At 38.8% G+C, this 15271-nt stretch overlaps 1 protein-coding gene across 6 annotated transcripts in view; it reads left to right on the top strand.

Moving 5' to 3' along the window:
• The window catches only part of bbx (BBX high mobility group box domain containing), a 183178-nt gene that overhangs the window by 24965 nt on the left and 142942 nt on the right, over positions 1-15271 (top strand). For all 6 annotated transcript variants that reach the window (XM_080203480.1, XM_080203481.1, XM_080203479.1 and 3 more), the window contains 2 exons: positions 13838-13908; positions 15022-15093. The gene's annotated coding sequence lies outside the window, so the exon portion shown is untranslated. The remainder of the gene's footprint in view (positions 1-13837; positions 13909-15021; positions 15094-15271) is intronic.

Below are 15271 nucleotides of genomic sequence, written 5' to 3'. Positions count from 1 at the left end.
GCCTAGGGAGAGCAAAAGTATTTGATAATGGTGTGGAGAATTCAGTATTTAGACAGCATTTGAAAACCACTTCATAACATCTCAAACTTGATTGCAATAAAAGTACATATTTAGAGTACTGTCTGAGTGGTGAATGAGTTGAAGCTCTCAATGTGGACGGCAGTTGTACATTTCTATGTGAAGATGAACTTGATGGGCAAAATGACTTTCTGATCTGTACCTTGTAATAATTTGGGGAAATCTATTACATGCATACAGCAGGGGATGTTTAACTGAGCACACAAATAAGAAAACAGTTTTACCTGTTATTGGGTGGGTGGGGATGTCTGAATAACTAGTAAGAGAATGTTCCCTTCAGTAAAACAAAATGAAGTTTTTTTAGATTTGATTTGATCTTCATAATTTAAGTTTTTAGAGTAATTACATAAAGAACAAATCCAAAGTTGTCTTTAATTGTCTGGCATCTAATTTGTACAGCAGCAGTTCCATAAATGCAATGTCTGTGGTTCCTTTTTGCAGCAACTTTGTAAGCAACAGTACTTGTCAATGATGGCAAGTGATCTGAAATGTGGTTTTAACCAAATGAATATAAATTCTCTGCCCATAGCTCCCCTGCAAATACACTCCCTGCTCTGATATAATCTGAGATTAAAGTTGCTGTATTTGGAATTCTTAACTTGGGGATATTGTATGAAGAATGTATATTTGAAATTGGTTATTGTTCAAGATTTGATGGTATAATTTTATTGCATCATTCAAATGAAAAATCGCACAAAATCATGTGTTTTATTTTTATTATATTTTGCCCCAAAACAAGTGATGGATATAGCATTGATTAACTTTCAGTAATTGGTTTTTGGTCCCAGGTAAAGTGCCTCAAAGCTGCAGGAGAATAGGAATAATGCTAAGAAGGTAACTTGGGTGTTCTGCAAATTGCTATTTGAAGTTTGTAATGCATTATTTCTTAGAAGAGGTAACTCTCATATTGGCACAGTTGAACTAATGTCATCAGAGTAATCTGTCTAAAAGTACTGTGCTTTTTTGAATCACCAGTTACTGGTTGGCAGTACTGTGATGAAATGGATATTCTTAAGCTTCATGAATGTGAGCACAATTAATTAATCTGGGGAACTGTACATTTCAGTATTTTTACCTATTATTTTGATCAATATTTTTCACATTGGCCAACGTAAAAAGATAGTACATTGAAAATTCACAGTTAATACTCAGATTGGAATTTCAGGTGAAGGTGACATTATTGCGTAGTTAAATTAGTAATACTTTCAAACAAATAGCAGTTTTTTCAGTTCTATGTTTCTTTTGCTTGCCATGAATGACTAGGTATTATCTGATAACTTGTGGTTACATTTAATAGTACAGTATTTTTCTCCGTATTCCTATTTTTTAAAGGAAAAGCAAACAACTTGCATTTAATATGGTAACTTTTATATCCTTGTGCTTACTGTCTCTTGCATTCTAGATTCCTTGTTCTCTTCTTCGTTAACGTTTTGGAACTCCTGGGCTTTTGTAGGTAAAAAATTGTTTATTACTTATCTGCCAGCAGAGCTTCACATAGAAAAGTAACAGATCCTTGTAACAAATTTGTCCCCACATGTTCTCCCTGCACACAAACACATACACACGCACATGCACCCTACCCCCAGCTCAGTCCAGGAAAATGCTGCTGTTCAGCATCAGAATCACCTGGATGAGCAGAAGTCTGTCCTGACCATATTTTCCACTAACCCAGGAAAGAACTTGCGCAACCTTCACTTTCAACAGAAAATATTCCCAAGAATTCAGATAAAAATAAAACTGATTTCTATCATGTCTCAAACAACTGTTTTCCAACTTAATTTCTTTTAATTTGGGTAGTTAATCTTGTACGGTCATCTAGTATTGTACATTCCAAATTGTGTACGTTTCTTTTTCTGGGACTTCCTGCCACTTTGACCGCAGCAGTTAGCTTAACTCCATTTTTGTTAAAGTAAAAATCCTGGCGTTTACTCTCCTTTTAATTATTTGTTATTTTAACGTGTGTGTGAATAATAGAATTGCTCAAACAAAAATATGTACAATTATCATAAATGGGTTTAAAATAGTGTATGCACAGGCCAACTAATGCCTGCTAATGAGTTGGGAGTTGTTTCTAGTGATGTTTGCAGTAATGACATCCCAGTCATGAATTCTTCAGTGTGAATGCCTTCTGTCAATGACACAAAGCACACTAGCGGTTACTGTCTGTACTGCCAACTGTTGTAGGATACAAAACCTGACCTAAAATTGAATGAAACCACCCATGAAGAAATAGCATCCCTTAAGTCTTTACCTAATTTTGAATTCGGTTACTTTTTCCGAGACACTTGCTTTTGTCATTTTTATGTCTTTGTTAATATATTACTGTCAGCAGTTGCTCAGTTGGTAGCATACCTTTAAATCAGAGTGTTGTGTGTTCAAGTTCCATTCAAGACAGCAATCAAGGCTGATGCTCTAGCGCGAATGCTCTACTGAGGGAAGTGCTGCATTGTCAATGTGGACATCGTTCAGATGAGATATTAAATGGATGTGGAAACCGCATGGCGTTATTTTTAAGGAGAGTGGTGGCATTATCCTTGCTGCCCTGGCCTTTGTTTATCCCTCGCTCAACATCACAAAACAAAATATCTGGCCATTCTCAAATTGCTGTTTGTGGGAATTTGCTGTGTGCAAATTTTTTGCTGCGATTCCTACTTTGTAATAATGACTGCACTTCAAAAATTACTTCATTGGCTGTGAAGTGCTTTGGGACACCTGAAGGTTGTGAAAGATGCAATATAAATGCAAACCTTATTTTAATGTATTGTAATTCCTCCCAACTATATATTATTCTTTGTATGTCGATTTTCTAAATCATTATCCTCAGCTACACTACCATAATATAGCCACCAAACAGATAACATCTACCCAAAGTTTCTCTCATTTTTAATAACTTGTTTCAATTGCATGGCTAACTAAACGAAGATGGACTTAATAGAGTGTATACCTCTGCCATAGTGTGTTAACGCAACGTTATTACAATTATAGTGCTCTTCCTTTAGGTTTTTATCAGCCTGGTTGATTCTCTATAACTGTAAAGCTGAAAAAATATATTTTTTAAAAGCTTCCATCTCACTGACGCTGCTTCAGGTGAATCCTCATTCAACAACCTGCACTGAATACTCTGCTTATACCTTGACAGCTGTGCGTAATTTCGCCACAGCATCTGAGACAACAACATTCTAAGTAAAACAGCACAAAACATTCTTTAAAAAACAATCAATTTACCTTCACACTCAATATTAATGAATTCTTTAAAAAAAGTTCCACAATCTGGATCTTCATCCCTGCCAAACATACAGTTTTTCCTTGGCTCACATGTTTTGTTGAAATCTGACCATTAGTTTTTGAGGTTAACAAACTGACTAACAAACAGGAGTGAAAACATTACTACTGTTCATCTGAATTATATTACTATATAACTGTATGGCGGCAAAGTGGTTCGATTCCTGGCTTAGGTCACTGTCTGCGGAGTCTGCATGTTCTCCCCATGTCTGCATGGGTTTGCTCCAGGTGCAGGGGAGATCTCATTGAGATGTATAAGATGATGAATGGGATGGATAGGATAGAGGTGGAGAGACTCTTCCCGCTCAAAAAAGACAGTAGGACTAGGGGGCACAGCCTCAAGATAAAAGGGGGGCGGTTTAGAACGGAGTTGAGGAGGAACTTCTTCACTCAAAGGGTGGTGAATCTCTGGAATTCTCTGCCCGTTGAAGTGGTGGAGGCTGCCTCGCTAAATATTTTTAAGACGCGGGTTGATGGGGTTTTGATGAGAGAGGGGATTAAGGGTTATGGGGAGAAAGCGGGAAAGTGGAACTGAGCAGCGACAGATCAGCCATGATCTTATTGAATGGCGGGGCAGGCTCGAAGGGCTAGATGGCCTACTCCTGCTCCTATTTCTTATGTTCTTATGTTCTTATGCTCCTGTTTCTTCTCTCAGTCTGAAAGACATGCTGTTTAGGTGCACTGGCCATGTTAAATTCTCCCTCCTTGTACCCGGACAGGTGCCGGAGTGTGGGGATGAGGTGATTTTCATTATGGCGTTAACATAAGCTGACTTATGACACTAATAAGTAAATTCATGACACTGAGTAAAGGAATCTTGATATGCTAACACATATATACCAAACAGCTTTTTGATCTCTTGCTTTAACTGACCAAGGAATGGCCTGCGTTTTTACCACCGGTTGAATGTCAAGGTGTGAATAATGCCAAAGTTGACTTGTATACTCCTTATGTTACCCAGTCCTGATTATATTTGACTTCACTGTACCTTCATCAGTTAGAATACCCATAATGTACTGGTTGAATGAATTAATCCTTTCTTGTTAGACAGGTCAATACAGAATCATAATTACTACTTCCTTAAAAATTAAACATGGAACATATAATTATTACATGTACATTGTTGTAGATAGTCACCTGGCAATTTAAATAACAAATTGTTGATTGACACTAGTTACTTTAAGCAATTGAACATGTATTTCTTTGCGTTCAATGCATGTTTAGATTCAAAGAACATGTATAGATGGTTCAGTATATCTCTGTAATGTAGCATAAACTGGATCGCTTATTATCAAATCATTGTGGATTAGTGTCTGAGATTGTTGCAAGTTGGTAAGACTACTCGAGAAATAAACTCCTGAGATAGGTGACAAGTTAACAACATTGGTTATCCAGTCTTTTGATTAGGTGGGAATTCATCTGCTGAAGATTAGCAGGCAGTCCAAGCTTGTGCTTATACCCATGAGCACTGTGAATGAGTTGGTCTCTCTCTTGTGGAACAACAATGACAGCTTCTGAATTGTCAAATTGATAAACCCCTTAATAGTTGGATTAGGTGTTCTTATTGGACCTTTCATTTTGGTTTAATCCACCATACATACATATCTTCTTGGTTGACTCCAAACATCCTTGAAATGAAGAGCTTGTCATATGAGGAAAGGTTGAGGACTCTGGGTTTGTATTTGTTGGACTTTAGAAGAATGATGGGGGATCTTATTGAAACTTACAGAATACTGCGAGGCCTGGATAGAGTGGATTGGAGAGAATGATTCCACTAGTAGGAAAAACTAGAACCAGAGGGCACAACCTCAGGCTAAAGGGACAATTATTTAAAGCAGAGATAAGGAAGAATTTCTTCAGCCAGAGACTGGTGAATCCGTGGAACTCTTTGCTGCAGAAGGCTGTGGAGGCCAGGTCATCGAGTATCTTTAAGACAGAGGTAGATGGTTCTTCATTAATAAGGGGACTAGGGGTTATGGGGAAAAGGAAGGAGAGTGGGGATGAGAAAAATATCAGCCATGATTGAATGACAGAGCAGATTTGATGGGCCGAGTGGCCTAATTCTGCTCCTATGTCTTATGGTCTTATCCTTGATTTCTGACATTTGTACTGATAAGCAATACTCTCTGCCTGTAATTAGTTGATGCAGCCAGCCATACCTTTGACTGTGCCTATCTTTGGAAATATGTTTTACTTTTAAAAGCACCCTTCACATCTGCTAAGGTAAGGGTTACCAGAGAAGGCTCTTACTCTGGTGTCATTAGTATCCACAGCCAGTTTAAACTGCTTGTCGTGATTTGGTACTGCTGACATTTGGTTTGTCTTAAATATGGTTTTTAAATGGTTGGCTGCCAATTGGCAATCCTCAGTCCAGTTTGAAGCGGTTGTTCTTTAAAACCTCTGTGTGGTGCTATCAAATTGCTGAAATTTGGCATGAACTTATGACACAATCCGCTCATGCCCAGAAATCTTAAAAGTCTTTTCTGGTGGTGGGTTCCAGGAAGTCCCAAATGGCTTGTATTTTTGCATCTCATGGCGCCATTTGACCGTGTTCCACTGTGTGCCCCAGATATGAAAGTTGGGTCTGAGCAAATTATGCTTTTTGCTAAATTCATGAGATTGGCTTCTTCTAAGTGGTTAAACAGCTCCTCTAGGTGATGCAGATGCTCTTCCCAACTCTGGCTAAACTGCATCAAACCATTAATGTATATGGCACAGTGACTCTGTCTTTGATTAACTCTGTGAGCCTCTGTTCTTCCTCCTGAATGACATACCTTTGAATTGATAAAGTCCATGGGGTGCCACAAAGGTGGAGATAATTTTTGCTGTCTCAGTCAAAGATACTAGCCAATAGCCCTTCAGCAAGTCAATTTTGGTGATGAATTTCAACCCTGCAACTCTTTTGATGCAGTCTTCCAAATGTGGAATAGGAAAGTAATTCCTCTGGGATATGGCATTCACCTGCCTATAGTCCATGCACAGTCTCTGTGTTCCATCCATTTTGGGCACCATGATAACATAGGAGCTCCAATCAAAAGAATTCAATTCAATAATGTCTACTCAGTTTTCTTCTGTACGTATGATAACTTAGTTGGATTTGGCTAATATAGATGTTGTTTGATCACAACACATGTACATCATGAATTGTTGTACCTAGTTTATTTCTGCAAATACATTTATACGACTGCAGTAACTTTGTCAGTTCACTCTGGCTCTTATCCAGGAGATAAGTTAATCACTGGTTTAACTTCTCCAGTACTTCCTCATTGCCCACATGAACTATGGGGTAGTCACTGTCAGAATGTAACCCCACCTCTTCTGTCTGCTTCATTACTGTCAAGCTATCATGCTTGTTCTCATCTCCTCTATCCCAATACTTCTTTAACATGTTCACCTCACACCCTGGAGTGATTTGCATCTATTTGGGGTGCGTACCAGATAGTTTACCTCACACAATTTCCTTTCAATGTGGTAGCGCACACCAAATCTAACTTTCACGAGTTTGCCTGACACAGCTAATAACAGAAGCACTCTCGCTCTCCTACAACAAAACTATGATCATGGGCCTTCTACCAGCCATTGCTTTCATTCCCTGTTGGGCTGTCTTTAAATATTTTCTGTCACCCCGCATAGCCCATTCAATTGTTCCCTGAAATTCGAGACTTAGTCTAAAAGAGCAATCTTGGACTTCTTATTTAGTAGCTTTTTGTGAATTGATTTCAATGGTCCTCTGACCTCATGCCTCAAGAATAATTTGAAAGGACTAAATTTGGTAGTCTCATTTGGTGCGTCCCTGATTGCAAATAGTGGAAAGGGAAACCCTTTGTACCAATCATGAGAGTAACCCTGGCTGTAATCTTGCACCGTGGGTTTCAGTTTGGTGCTACTTCTCTCATGCTCCCTGGGACTCTGGGTGATGGGCTGATGGTTTGTACTCATCTCCAGGCTATTCATGAATCTCACCAAATGAAGGAGCAGTGCTCTGAAAGCTTGTGCTGCCAAATAAACATGTTGGACTTTAACCTGGTGTTGTGAGACTACTTCCTCTTTAAGTAGTCTGGACATAAATTTTGACTGTTTGTCTGATTGCAACTCCTTCAGTTAGTAGTTTGGTTAACTCCATCTACCACTCTCCTAGCTGTAATGGTTCTTAAAAGTATGTCTTCAGGGAGTCTGGTGGATATATCCAAGATAGTCAGTAAATATTGATTTCCATTTTGTGTTCTCAGCAATAGTCCTACACAGTCAATTATAACCCTTTGTAAAAGGTTCTTCAAATGCTGGGATAAGAATCAAAGGTGCTGGCTGTACTACAGCTTGCAGGCTTCCTATTACCTGACAGGTTCAACAGAAGTTGACAATATCCTTGTGTAATCTGGGCCAGTAAAACCGTCTTTGGATTTTGGCTTAAGTTTTCTTTATTCTGAGTTGTCCCCCTAATGGAATGTTGTGAGCTATCCTCTCTTTCCTGTATGTGGAAGGTAATACAATTTGGTGAATTTCTGCTCATTTGTCCTCCGCACTAACAAGAGGTGGTTGCCATTTTCTCATTAATATGTTACCCTGTGCATAGTAACACTTGGGACTGCTGAATAAGCGATCTAATAAATTTATTTTAATTTTGGTCACTCTGCTTCAATTCAGTTAACCTCTTTGAATTGAACGTATTGGTCTCTTTGTGTTTGTTTCATTCTCATTTGGCTTGCTATGGTTCATATCAGATAATCTGATCTCACTGGCCTCATCCTAGGCTCTCAACACTTCCCCCTTTTGTCTTTTAAATTTGTAATTACGTCACTATAAGTCTGTGATTACATCACTGTGCAATCAGGAAATATCTCAGGATGGCTGGCTTGTAACTTCTCTGGCTGCATTTTCTATTGGCTATTTGACTACAGTGGGCAATACTACCATCTGTGATCCTACTATATCATCCCTTAGAATGAATTGAATCCCTGCCATGGGCAAGGTTTCTACCGTTTCTCCAATTATTTCCCCTGTCTTCAAACTACCCCTTCAATTTATATTTATCAAAGAAATTTCTTTTGTTTTGCCCTGAATGGTGCTGATCAGAACTGTTTCCTTTAACATCCCTTCTAGACGACACCTATCTTGATCCCACAACGTTAGGGATTGCATCTGTATCTCTGAAACTTTTAGTCCTTTCCACTTTATCCTGGAGATAGATACTCTTCCTTTGTACACCAAATCCTTAAATACATCCGAAACCTGCTGGCCACTCTGCCCCTATATACGCACAGCTTGTATTTTTGTCCCAGGTGTCAGCCCTTTTCTTTTGTGTACAAATCTAACTTCTCTTGTTCTCCAGTGTCTAATTTCATTATCCTCCGTTTAAGATTTAAAACAACAACCATTTAATCTCCAGCACACTGATTTTGTGTGGCCCACTTTATTGCAGTGAAAACATCAAACTTTTTTCCCACCTCTCACCTCACCAGCAAGTTTGGTTTTATTTTGAGGTGACTCCTCCGTGGAGTTTTCAACCACTCTCCTTCGCTTGACCTTTTTTACACTTTCCCCTTTCTATTTTTCACCGATTTTAAAAGTGGGTTCAAAGAAAGGCTTTGGCCTATGAACCAGCTCGTGGATTGACTAGCAATTCTAACTTTCTGTTCCTCAACATGAGATTTAATCATTGTAGGTGATGAACCTTTAAATTCTTCCAGCAGAATTATCTCTGAGAGCTTCATAGGTTTCTTTTATTTGTAATGTTTATACCCACCTATCAAAGTGACTTTGTTTAACCCCTTCAAACTCAATGCAAGCCTATCCAGACTGTTTTCTTACAGTTCAAAACTTATGTCTGTAAGCCTTTGATACCAGCTCACATTAACACAAAAAGTAGAAGCAGGACTAAGCCACCAGGCCCTTCTGCCCCGTTGTTCAGTACAATCATGGCTCATCTGTGCCGGCTTCAATTCCGTTCCTGTGCCATTTCTCCATAGCCCTCTATTCCTCAATCTATAAAATGTTTATCTAGCTCCACTATAAGTACTTTTAATGATCCAATCTCCACTACCCTTTGGGGCAGAGAATTCCAGAGATTCACCACCCTCTGCAAGAAGAAATTTCCACACATCTCAGTTTTAAATGACCGGCCCTTTATCTTGTAGCGATGTCCTCTTGTTCGAGGCTCTCCAACTAGCAAAAAAAGACTCACCATCTACCCTCAGAATCTTGTGTCAGAATCACTCAATATAGCTTTCTTCACAATCTCATTTTCCCCAGACGTATTCTTTGTCATATTCCTCTGACAAAGACGCATACTTTTCACTCGCCCTACCTACGAGTTTAGTATGTCAGCAGAAGGTCCAAATGTCTTGTGGCCATATTATCTGTTTAGCTATTTTCTCAAAAGCATTTCAAATACCTTGGCATTCCTTTCATTGAATTTTGGGGGGAGCTGTAAATATCTAAATATCTCCCCACTAGGTTCCTGTCCATTTTCTTCCACGGTCTGCCATAATTTTTCTGTTTCCACTGCCTATTTGTGAAATTAGAAGTCTCTGTCTCTCCTTTTCTCTTTCTTCCTTGTGGCTTTCTGCATTTCCCTTTTTAAATTCTCTCTCTCTCTCTCCTCTCTTTCTCAATGTAAAGCTCTCTCCTTTTCACTTTGCTCTCTTTTTCCTGTGTCTCTAGCTTCTCTTTCTGTGAATCTTTGTAATTGAAGACTAGCTGATTCAATTTTCTCACTTCTTAATGTACTGGGTCTGACTAACCTCGCTGGTACACTTAAGTGCCTTACTATGCTTTCAGTTATCTCAGCCTTCTTAGCTCCTGTAAATGTGACTATTTCCAATTTACCTGACAACTCTATCCTTTGATTTTAGGCACACTTTTCAAATTTGTTAAGGTTATATTGTCTATTTCCAGAGAACATTGTGCTAAATCAAGAGCCAGTTTTGCAGTCGTCTTGTTTTAAATAACACCACCTCACTGGGTTCCATATGTTTCTTACTCTCATTATGTTTAAAAATTCAAGACTCTCCTACAGCCAACGAATTAAGCTTTTTAATATCCCGGCCAAGAGCCTCCAATTTTCTGTCATGAACCACGCTGATGTTACATGTGGGGGTGGCTGAACTTGATACACCAGTTTGTGGTGGTATGTAGTCTTCTTGGAATATTGTGTGGAGTACTGTAAAGCCCCAGCGAGGAGCCAGTCTAGCCATTGTATAAACAATTATTAAAGGATATTTATTAACTTAGCAGAAAGGAAAATGACACAATGAAAAGAACTACAGTATTCTAAGGCACTTGAGTACATGAATGACTAAACCCACATGGTTTATGTAGAAATTAGCCCCCTAAACTCACTAAGACTTCCCTTTCCCAAACAAAACCCAAATTAAATAAATCTATATGTCAAATCCAGCTTGTAGTTACTGCGCAATACAGGGCCGATGATGAAGTCTGGGAAGGTTTCCTGCAATGCCTTGGCTCCATGACTTCAGTGCAACACTGTAGCATCTCTGAAAAGTTAAAGATGTTACAGGACCCCTTAGCTGTGAAGTGGGTCCAAACCTCCTAGCCATGCGTTACAAACTGGCTTCTGGTTGTGATGTGTGGACTGCCTTACATGTTTCTGAGGGAGGTAACAGTTATACTGTTTTCCCCTTTTTGTTACTTCAAACTCAAAAGTTGGCTTTGTACATATCTCAAATTCTTTTGTTTGGTGGAACTTAAAATTTCTATAGCCCTGAATCACCCAGTCGTGATAAATAGTTTCTGTTTGTGAAATTGTAATTTTTTTATAGCAGTCATCTAAGTACTCTGTTTCTATAGAGCAATTTACAGCTGATCAGAAGCTCTCATGCCTTTGGAATGATCGGGTCACTTTTAGAGGTTTAGTCTGCCCTTGGAAATGCTGGCCATAACTGTTGCTACGCAGACTACTATCTTTCAGGCCATTTTAAATTCTTATTACTGTTGATGCTAGGCAAATCCTTAACAGCAAGTCAATTCTAATGTCAAAATGCTTCTTCAGATTTTAATGAAACTTAATAAAATCTTAACCAGTGTTAGTTTCTTTTTGAAATCAGCTTTCCAAGAGCGTGTTGATGTTGGCCCATGTCTGTAAGTGCTTTTTAATTGAGTAATAACGTAGAAAGTAGGCACTTCAATAGGCCGTTTTCTTGTTAGTTCCTTGATTGCTCTTGATATAAAATGAATATCCTAAATGTAATTGCGTTGCCATAAATACAAACCTGATATTTTAATTTTAACTTGAAAAGCGACTTGCTGCATTAGTTGCTGAATTTATTTCTAAATTTGCTCTAGTGTCAAGATTTCTGTTTCTACTAATTAGATGAATATTGGACTACCTGTGTGTTATACAGCATATGTGCAAATATGGTCGCTATATTTTGTGCTGATTATAAATGTCAACACATTTGTGCCATTGTGGGGGGTGGGCGGTGTGGTAAATAGCTATCAAATCATATTTTTATGAACCCATCCATTTTCAATGTGAACTGACAGACATTTAAGGTGATATTTCATAAGTCTCACCAAAGATATCTTCCCCTAAGAGAGAAAGACACTCTTGAGAAGATGCATCATCTGTGATTAACTGAAAAAGTTAAGGGTGATATCAATTTTTTAAAGAAGGCATACAGTGCTGCAAAGAGGTACGCTAGCAAATTGCACAATTTTTCACAGTGGCTGACTGAAAAACAGCAAAGAGGAAAAAATTGGAGTATGAGCAAAAACTAGCAAGGAATATAAAACTGACAATGAAAGGGAAAAGAGTAGCTAAACTAAGCATTGATCCTTTAGAGAGTGAAACTAGGGAATTATTTGATTTATTATACAGTGAAAAAAATTGTTCCTTGTGGACAAAACATACCGTTCGTAGAGAAGGGAAAGAGAGGGTGCAGAATGTAGTGTTACAGGCAGGGATAGGATGTAGGGAAAGAACAACTTAAAGTGTTGTTAGAGAGTTTATAGGAGTTTTGAAAACATAGAATGAGAGTAAAAGATAGAATTAAAAGGGATACTGGGGGCAGCTCTCAAGAAGTCGCCATGCTCCAGTGCCACCTTAAATTAATGGGAATAATAATGTGGATCAAAGCTGACAAACCCCCTAGACTTGATGGCCAGTGTCCTCGAGTATTGTTAGGCAGAGGGATCTGCGTGTACAGGTACACAGGTCACAGAGTGGCAGCGCAGATGGAGAAGATAGTCATGAAGACATACAGCAAGCTTGCCTTCATTGGCTGGGGCATTCCATTTAAAAATTGGCAAGTCATCTTGCAGCTTTATGGAACCTTAGTTAGGCTGCCTTTGGAATATAGTGTTCAATTCTGGTCGCCAGACTACCAAAAGGATGTGGAGGCTTTGGAGAAGGTACAGAAAAGATTTATCAGGATGTTGCCTGGCATGGAGGGCATTAGCTATGAGGAGAGGCTGGAGAAACTTGGTTTGTTCTCACTGGAATGACAGAGATCAAAGGGTGACCTGGTAGAATTGTACAAGATTATGAGGGCCATGGACAGAGTAAATAGTCAGAAGCTTTTTCCCAGAGTGGAAGAGTCAGTTACTAGAGGGCACAAGTTTAAGGTGTGAGGGGCAAGGTTTAAAGGGAATGTACGAGGCAAGTTTTATTACACAGAGGGTGGTAGGTGTCTGGAACTCGCTGCCGGGGGAGATAGTGAAAGCAGATACGATGGTGACCTTTAAGGGGTGTCTTGACAAATACGTGAAGAGAATGGGAATGGAGGGATATGGTCCCTGGAAAGGTATGGAGTTTTGGTTCAGTTGGGCAGCATGTTTGGTGCAGGTTTGGAGGGCTGAAGGGCCTGTTCCTGCACTGTAATTTTCTTTGTTCTGGTTTGATGGATGAAGGAACAGTTGTTGAAGGAATATCAGAATGAAGTATGTGAACTTGATCAGACAACTTGCTGACATGGAGGGTAAACACAGACGTGGACAGTTAGGTTGTAACTTCTGTGTATATATGTATGTATGCAGGGCATTTAAATAGGGAAGCTCACTTCAAATACAGAAGCATTTGGACTCCAGCCAGAGACCTGTATACCTTTTGACCAAGCTTTAGATTTATAATCAAGCTTGTTGTTTATCTGGGTTGATGGACATAATTTGATCTCACAGCCTTCTGTTGGAAGATTGTGTAGGATGAATGCATTATCACTGTGTCATAGGAGAGCCTGTGGTCCACATTTTTCCATTTACCAATTCACGAAGGCTGTGTATGATGTATTGTGTTTGTGTTTGTTGTGGCAAGATGAGATCATGTAAGGTAGGATATGAAGTGTGAGTTTGACAGGATGCCGAGTATGTGGAATCCAAATATTTACAGTGCTGTATATCCCAGTTGTTGAGACAGTAGTGCTGTATAGGCATATAGGTCTCGTCATAGCACTTGATCATTTTATCCATCTTGCATAGTCTGTTGAATGATTCATTCCATATAGTAATTTCTGTTTCTTTTTAGGTTGTGATCAAGTGAGAAGGATTTTGAAAAACATTCATCTTCATCACATCAATTCCATCCCCATTGTTTGGGTAAGAAAAGTCTGAAGCTTTTTGGTGCACTTTTACTGCAGATTCACAGAACTCACCGAATTATCTTTTGTTAAGGGTTCATCTTATTAAACCCTTCTATTAACTGCAGAGTGATGGCAGGGATCAAGAGGTTTTCACTGAAGAGGTTGTAATATTGGCCCTTGTGACAAAGTTGACCTATACTTCCAATTATCCATTTTGTGTTAAAGCTATTGCTGTCAGAAGCTGTAAATCACATTCTGAGTTTTTTTCTGAATATTAGAGTACACATGTTCTGCTTTTCTTCAGAGCTGTCTCTTATTCAAAGAAAAATAAACAAATATGTCTTCAAAATATGCTGAATATCAGGTTAAGGTGGGAAAGGAAGCGGGGAAGGTCAACTTTAACATGTGGTCGGTATATAAATTAACACAAAAGGAATATTTTTGGCAGATCATTGGATAAAGGAATCCAAAAGAGCACACCTAGTTTCTAACAACAACATTTTCTGTGCAGTTAAGTAGAATCAGCTTAAGTGTAGAAGTAAAGTTAATTTAAACTGCAATGTTTTGATTAAACAATGGAGTAGTTTCAATTGGTCTTTAAAATACACTCTTGCATTTAGTGCAGAATGATTTGCGAAGCTATGTCTCAGATTGCTACGTCCTCAAACATTAACCATTTTGGGAGTGGGAAAGGATCATTTTGATTTTCATGTTTCCAAACTGCTCAAGTTCTTCAATAAAGCTAGAAACTACTCAGCAGATCAGGTAGCTTCTGTAGAGAGAGCAGCAGAGGAAACATTTTAGATTAATGGCCTTTCCTCAGAACTGGAAAAGGTTGAAGATTGGAATAGGTTTCAGGAAAGTGAAAATAGGGAGTGTGAGAATAAAAACAAAAGGAAAGATCTGTGATGAGGTGGAAAGCAGGAGAAATTAAATGGCAAGTGTGGGGGGCCAGAGGAAGTGAAAATAGGACAAGGGAAAGAACAGATGATGCATCGAGAAGAGGCATGAATGGCAGAAGGATGAACATCATCTGTCAAAAAGCGCTAAAACGCACTCAACTATTCTATTCATCTTGCAATGCGTGTTGAATGATTCATTATGTATAGTAATGTGTGTTTCTTTTTAGGTTGTGAGCAAGTGAGAAGGATCTTGAAAAAAATTCACTTTCATCACATCAAATTCCATTTCCATTGTTTGGGTAAGAAAAGTCTGAAGCTTTTTGGGGCACAAGTCCATCTAGAGTAAACCTGCTTCCTGTAGATTCACAGGTCTGACAAAATGATCTATTGTTAGGGGTTCATCTATTAAACCCTTCTACTAACTGTAAAGCCACAGAGGGGATCAAGACGTTGTAATTTGGCATTTGTGACAAAGTT

The sequence above is a fragment of the Carcharhinus amblyrhynchos genome, chromosome 15 (assembly GCF_965287045.1).
Source record: "Carcharhinus amblyrhynchos chromosome 15, sCarAmb.v2.hapA, whole genome shotgun sequence".
Classification (NCBI taxonomy): domain Eukaryota; kingdom Metazoa; phylum Chordata; class Chondrichthyes; order Carcharhiniformes; family Carcharhinidae; genus Carcharhinus; species Carcharhinus amblyrhynchos.
Note: the sequence above shows the minus strand (reverse complement) of the source record. Positions and strands in the feature narration are given on the sequence as shown.